The sequence below is a fragment of the Gracilinanus agilis genome, unplaced genomic scaffold (assembly GCF_016433145.1).
Source record: "Gracilinanus agilis isolate LMUSP501 unplaced genomic scaffold, AgileGrace unplaced_scaffold34992, whole genome shotgun sequence".
Taxonomy (NCBI): domain Eukaryota; kingdom Metazoa; phylum Chordata; class Mammalia; order Didelphimorphia; family Didelphidae; genus Gracilinanus; species Gracilinanus agilis.
This window is the reverse complement of record NW_025368014.1, coordinates 1-7,664: the sequence shown is the minus strand read 5'-3', so window position 1 is coordinate 7,664 and position 7,664 is coordinate 1. Positions and strand designations below refer to the sequence as shown.

The 7,664-nt window shown below is 36.7% G+C and overlaps 1 pseudogene; it reads left to right on the top strand.

The window, feature by feature from the left end:
• The first annotated feature begins 3,803 nt into the window (after nt 1–3,803).
• LOC123254890 lies at nt 3,804–5,380 on the top strand (annotated as a pseudogene).
• Nucleotides 5,381–7,664: the final 2,284 nt, after the last annotated feature.

The window sequence follows — 7,664 nt, the reverse complement described above, 5'->3', positions numbered from 1 at the left end:
TTTGATGACTGCTGCTTTATAGTATAGTTTAATATCTGGTACTGCTATGCTCCCTTCCTTAACATTTTTTTTATTATTTCCCTTGTTATTCTTGATCTTTTGTTCGTCCAAATGAACTTTGTTATAGTTTTTCCTAATTCAGTAAAGAAGTTTTTTGGTAGTTTGATAGGTATGGCACTAAATAGATAAATTAATTTGGGTAGAATGGTCATTTTTATTATGTTAGCTCATCCTATCCATGAACAATCAATGTTTTTCCAATTGTTTAGATCGAGTTTTAATTGTTTGGAAAGTGTTTTGTAGTTGTTTTCATAAAATTTGTGTTTGTTTTGGTAGATAGATTCCTAAGTATTTTATATTATATAGGGTGATTTTAAATGGTGTTTCTCTTTCTACCTCTTGCTGTTGTGATATATTGGAAATATATAGAAATGCTGATAATTTATGTGCATTTATTTTGTATCCTGCATCTTTGCTAAAGTTGTTGATTATTTCTACAATCTTCTTAGTTGATTCTCTAGGATTTTTTAAGTAGACCATCATATCATCTGCAAAGACTGATAGCTTAGTCTCCTCATTGCCTATTTTGATACCTTCAATTTCTTTTTCTTCTCTAATTGCTACTGCTGGTGTTTCTAGTACTGTGTTGAATAATAGAGGTGATAATGGGCATCTCCTTGTTTCACTCCTGATCTTATTGGGAAGGCTTCTAATTTATCCCCATTGCATATAATGCTTGTTGATGGTTTTAGGTATATACTATTTATTATTTTTAGGAAAGGTCCTTCTATTCCTATACTTTCCAGTGTTTTCAGTAGGAATGGGTGCTGTATTTTGTCAAAGGCTTTTTCAGCATCTATTGAAATAATCATTTTTGGTTTTTTGTGATTTTTGTTTGTTAGATTGTTGATATGGTCAATTATGTGGATGGTTTTCCTAATGTTGAAACATCCTTGCATTCCTGGCATAAATCCCACCTGATCATGGTGGATGATCCTCTTGATTACTTGCTGGAGTCTCTTTGCTAGTATTCTATTTAAGATTTTTGCATCTATGTTCATTAGGGAGATTGGTCTGTACTTTTCTTTCTCTGTTTTTGATGTACCTGGCTTTGTAATCAGTACCATATTTGTGTCATAAAAGGAATTTGGTAGGACTCCTTCTTTGCTTATTATATCAAATAATTTGTATAGTATTAGGATTAGTTGCTCTTTGAATGTCTGATAGAATTCACTTGTGAATCCATCAGACCCCGGCGATTTTTTCTTAGGGAGTTCTTTGATGGCTTGTTCAATTTCTTTTTCTGATGTGGGATTATTTAGGTATTCTATTTCTTCTGCTGTTAATCTAGGCAATTTATATTTTTGTAAATATTCATCCATATCTCCTAGATTGCTATATTTATTGCCATATAATTGGGCAAAATGGTTTTTAATGATTGCCTTGATTTCCCCTTCATTAGAGGTGAGGTCTCCCTTTTCATCTTTGATACTGTCAATTTGGTTTTCTTCTTTCCTTTTTCTTATTAGATTGACCAGTACTTTGTCTATTTTATCTGTTTTTTCAAAATACCAGCTTCTAGTCTTATTTATTAATTCAATAGTTCTTTTACTTTCGATTTTATTAATTTCTCCCTTGATTTTTAGTATTTCTAATTTAGTTTTCATCTGGGGGGTTTTAATTTGTTCACTTTCTAATTTTTTAAGTTGCATGCACAATTCATTAATCTCTCTTCCCTCCCTAATTTGTGAATATATGCATTCAAGGATATAAATTTCCCCCTGAGTACTGCCTTGGCCGCATCCCACAGAGTTTGGTAGGATGTCTCATCATTGTCATTCTCTTCAATGAAATTGTTGATTGTTTCTATGATTTCTTCTTTGACTAACTGTTTTTGGAGAATCATATTGTTTAATTTCCAATTGGTTTTTGATTTGCCTGTCCATATGCCCTTACTAATTATTATTTTTATTGCATTATGATCTGAGAAGTTTACATTTATTATATCTGCTCTTTTGTATTTGTTTGCAATGTTTCTATGCCCTATTACATGGTCAATCTTTGTGAATGTACCATGTGCAGCTGAAAAGAAGGTGTATTCCTTTTTGTACCTATTTATTTTTCTCCACATATCTATTAAATCTAATTTTTCTAGGGCTTCATTCATCTCTCTTACCTCTTTCTTATTTATTTTTTGGTTTAATTTATCTAGATCTGAAAGAGGAATATTTAGATCTCCCACTAGTATGGCCTCAGTATTTATTTCCTTCTTGAGCTCTGCCAGTTTCTCCTTTATGAATTTGGATGCTATGCCACTTGGTGCATATATATTGAGCAATGTTATTTCCTCATTGTCTATACTTCCATACAAAGACAATTTAATGAATACTGAATGAGAGGATAAATGGTTTTTTTTTTACCAAAGTAAATGTTTTGGATTTTTATGTGATTCTTTGGCAAAGAATATGATGCCTTGCAAGGAAATTAAACATGGATTTATTAATTTTTGAACAATGACCTTAATTCTAATTTGTGTTGCAGATACAAATAATTTAGCAGAAATCTTCTTTTTCTTCTAGCTACTTAGGTAGAGGTTTTGTTAATGATGAGGTTATTTGACAATTAAGGTAGGGCAGATATAGGTGAGTTCTATTGTTCTTGCATGGCTATACAACATACCTGGTTTTTGGCATGCATGATTTCTTCATATGGCTCCCCCCTTGCTTCCTTAATATCAGCTGTCTCTAGCTGTTCTTCCAGCCAGGACACTTGCTCAAGTAACTTTGTCTTGGTCCCTTCAGACACTGCAAGCTAAAGAGAATATCAATTTAGAAAATGCAAAGGAAGTGGGAGAACTCCTTTTAAAAAAATCTTTAAATACAATTTATTCCATATTGATTTGATAGAAAACAATGTGGAAAATAACTATTGTCTCTTTTCTCAAAGATGAACACAGCAAGTAGTAAAAAAATACTGATTTTACTTATTTTAATAAGCATGTCCTTCCTGGTGCAAGAAATGTGTAATAAACTATAAAATCTAGTGTACTCTCAGTGTCACGGTCCATAGAAAATCCTTTGAAATATTTTAGTATTCAACAGTCTTTTGCTCTAAACCATTTGATTTAGCTTTAGAAATGGAAGAGACCTTACAGGTAATCTAGTTGTTGTGTTTTTTTTTTTTGAGACAGACCAGAAGACCTCCTGCTGAAGGAGTCCCAGGCTGCCTTCAGCTGGGCAGAGGAGGGAGCTTCATCCAGTTGGGGTCTGGGACTCTACCCATAAGAAACATAAGAAAAGAGAAAGGTGTCAAGTTGATGAAACCAAGAACTCAAATTAGAGGAGAGAAGCTACTCACTTGTACCACAAAATTCAACTAGAGGACAGACTGAGGACAAAACATAAACTAATAAGAAGCAGAAGTGACACCCCAGCTGCAGAAAAGAATTCCATTTATGAACTCAAGAAAGAACTTCAAATAGCCAAGTTGGCCAGATTAACCAGGGACAGAACTTCTTTTCTATTATAAGCTTTCTGCACATGGAGGGCCTTTCCTAATCAGGCCCTATTAGGAAAGACAAGAAAAGTAAAAGAAAGGAAAACATCTAATGCAATGACAATCTGGTTACATCTCATACAATCTATTGAGGCAAGATCCAACTGTTGGAGTGTCTCATTTTTTTTGTCCACAGTGTCACAGTGAATAGTCTACTGAAGAATCTTTGGAAATTTCAGCCTTTGGTGTTGAAATTAGAAAGTAATACTATAAAACAAGTGGTAAGATGTGGCTCTTCCTCTCTCAAGATGGCAGACAAACTCTCTTCAGAATTTAATGTGATCATGATAGGGACTAGTTTGCCTGAGTCCATCATTGCAAACTCCTTGCTCAAGAAGTGGCCAGACTGTTCTATATCTTGATTCAAAAAGCTATTATGGAGGAAACTGGGCTAGTTTAAACTTTTCAGGACTATCGTCCTAAATAGAGAAATGAGAGTGATATTGGGGAAGAATGGACAACATGGCAAGACCTAAAGAAGGATCAGACCATCCAACATGTAGAAGTCATTTGTTATGCCAGCAAGGATTTCAGTGATCACGTTGAAGAAACTGGTGCTATGCAGAAGAATCCTGCCTCTCTGGTGTTTGCTGGCCCAAATGACCCTCCAGACTCAGTGGACACAGCTTGCTCAGATACATCTAAATTATCAGCATGATGCAGTGAACCAGAGACTTCACTGGTAGTATCTGAAGTAGATATAACATTGGAGAAATAAAATCATGGTACTTACACGGATTGTAGCCAGTTAGCTTTGGAACCAGAAAAAGTTGAAAATGTACCAATCACAGAAGATGTTGCTGATGCACCCAAGAAGAGTAGGCTCACTTACTCCCAGATTGTTAAAGAAGAAAAGAGATTTAATATTGAGTTGACCTCAACTCTTCTTTATTCTCTAGGACTGATAATTGACCTTCTAATCAAATCAAAATATGCAAAATACAAAAATTCCACCAGTATTCTTCATTTTATTTTATTTTAAATTTTTATTTTTAGAAAAATTTTCCATGGTTACATTATTGATGTTCTTACTCTCCCCTCCACATAGCCAACGCATATTTCCACTGGTTTTTACATGTGTCATTGATCAAGGTCTATTTCCATATTATTGATATTTGTACTAGGGTGATTGTTTAGAGTCTATATCCCAAATCATATCCGCATCAACGCATGTGTTCAAGCAGTTGTTTTTCTTCTGTGTTTCTAGTGACATAGTTCCTCTCTGAATGTGGATAGCATTCTTTTTCATAAGTCCCTCAGAATTGTCCTGGATCATAGCATTGTTGCTAGTACAGAAGTCCATCATATTTGATTTTACTACAATGTATCTGTCTCTCCTGGTTCTGCCCCTTTCACTCTGCATCAATTCCTGGAGGTCATTACAGTTCACATGGAATTCCTTCAGTTCATTATTCCTTTGAGCACAATAGTATTCCATCACCAGCAGATACCTCAATTTGCTCAGCAACTCCCCAATTGAAGGGCATACCCTTGTTTTCCAGTTTTTTGCCACTACAAAGAGTGTGGCTATAAATATTTTTGTACATGTCTTTTTCCTTATAATCTCTTTGGGGTATAAACCCAGCAGCAATATGGCGGGATCACCTGGATTCTTGGATATCAAGAAGGAATCTACAGGTATCTTGCTCCAGAGCATATGTTTTTAATAGCAAAAAGTTCACTATGGAAGAAAGAGAATATTTATGAAATTTCTGATATTATGCTTAGATTATCAATAGCACCCTGATGAGTACAAAAGCTTGTCAGGAAAGTACCTTTTCAGAATACTTAAAAACTCAAAATTTGGGGTTAAGATGGCAGCAGAGTAAGGAGCAGCTGCTCAATCTCTCCTAACCAAAGCATACAGGACTCCTCAAGGGGACATAAAAATTAATCCAGAAAATGAAGGAACCCCACAACAGGGCGTAGCATTGAAGGTACGCGGAATTGGGGCATTTCCATGCTATAAAGGGGTGAAACAGCTCTCACTAAAACGCGAGAGGAAGAAGCCCCTCCACCCCCCCTTCCCCCACACCATGCACAGGGCCAAGGCCAACGCACAAGAGTGAAAACAGGATTGGGGCAACCAGTAAATCACTAGCAGCCCCAGGGCTTGTACCTGAGAGCTGCAAGATGTGGGACCACAAGTGGCTGGGGGGGCTCGCACAGACTTTCCCAAGCATCTACGCGGGTGAAAACATTGCCCTAGGAGAGGACAAAGATCTCTAACACAGGGACTTTCCCAAGCATCTGCGTGAGTGAAGGCACTGCCCTAGGCGCAGACAAAGATCTCAAGCGCAGGCTTGGACCTTGAGTGGGGACCTGGTGCAGACAGGAGCACGGCTGTGGAAGCAGCCCCTGAGACTGCTGAAGGAGCCTCGGGCAGAGGGGCAGACTGGGGACTATCAGGACCCTGAGGACAAGGAGACCGGAGCCCTCGGGAGCTTAGAAAGCGCAGGCAGACCCTGAGAGTGAAGACAAAGCTGAAAAGGGGCAGGGCTAACAATGGCAAGCCGAAAAACCCAGAAGAAAAAGATTATCAAGAAAAACTCTGGAACACTCGACAACTTTTACACAGAGAAAATTCAGACAACAGAAGAGGACAAACAAGTATCGAAACCTTCCCAAAACAATGAAAACTGGTCACAAGCTATTGAAGAGTTCAAAAATGAGATGTTGAGGAAGATGGAAGAGATCTAGCAAGAAAATAACAGCTTAAAAGGCAGAATTTCACAATTGGAAAGTGAGGCAAGTCAACTAAAGACCAGAAATGACCAGATTGAAAAGGAAAACCAGTCCCTAAAGGCTAGAATTGAGCAATTAGAAGCCAATGATCTCTCAAGACAACAAGAACAAATAAAAGAAAATTAAAAGACTGATAAAATAGAAGGAAACATGAAATATTTCAGTGAGAAAGTGACAGACCAAGAAAACCGGTCTAGAAGAGACAATTTGAGAATCATTGGTCTTCCTGAAAAAGCAGAATTTAATAGAAACTTGGAATCCATACATAAAAAAATTATTCAGCAAAACTGCCCTGAAGTCCTAAAACAAGAGGGCAATATAGACATTGAAAGGATCCATAGATCACCCTCTACACTGGACCCAGAAAAGTCAACACCTAGGAATATAATAGCCAAATTCAAGAGCTTTCAAGTAAAAGAGAAAATCTTACAAGAAGCCAGAAAGAGACAATTCAAATATCAAGGAGCACCAATCAGGATCACACAGGATCTGGCAGCCTCCACGCTAAAAGACCACAAGGCTTGGAATACGATATTCAGAAAGGCAAGACAGCTAGGTTTTCAGCCATGGATCAACTACCCTTCAAAACTGACTATATACATCCAGGGGAAGTATGGGCATTCAACAAAATTGAAGATTTCCAAGTTTTTGCACAAAAGAGACCAGGACTAAATGGAAAGTTTGATACCCAACCACAAAAATCTAGAGAAAGATGAAAAGGTAAATAAGAAACAGAGGGAAAAGAAAGAAAACTCATAGTCTTTTAAGCTTGACTCTTTAAGGGCATAAATAAGATCTAATTATCTGTATTACTATGTGGAGAAATGCTATGTATAATTCCCTGTAGTGAACTCTACTCACTATTATAATATTCACTATTATAGCAACCAGAAGAATAATTCATAGGGAGAGGACAGGATACTAAATGGTCTAAGATGACATGGGGGGTGAGAAAGACGGGGGGGGGGGAATAGTAGGGGACACCAAGAAAAATCTGAGTAAATAAGAAAAATAGAATATTCTATTACACACAAAGAGGGCATGGGAAGGGGAGAGGATAAATACTAATATAAGAAGGAGAGGAAGAGAGCATTAAGAGGTAATAATCAAACCTTACTCTCAGTGTAATCAACCTGGAGAGGGAAGAGTAGCTTTATTATCCATTGGGATAAAAAACTCTATCTAACCCTACTGCCCAATTATATGGCAACAAATATAACAATTTAGTAGGTATGGATGAATATTTACAAAAATATAAATTGCCTAGATTAACAGCAGAAGAAATAGAATACCTAAATAATCCCATATCAGAAATAGAAATTGAACAAGCCATCAAAGAACTCCCTAAGAAAAAATCGCCAGGG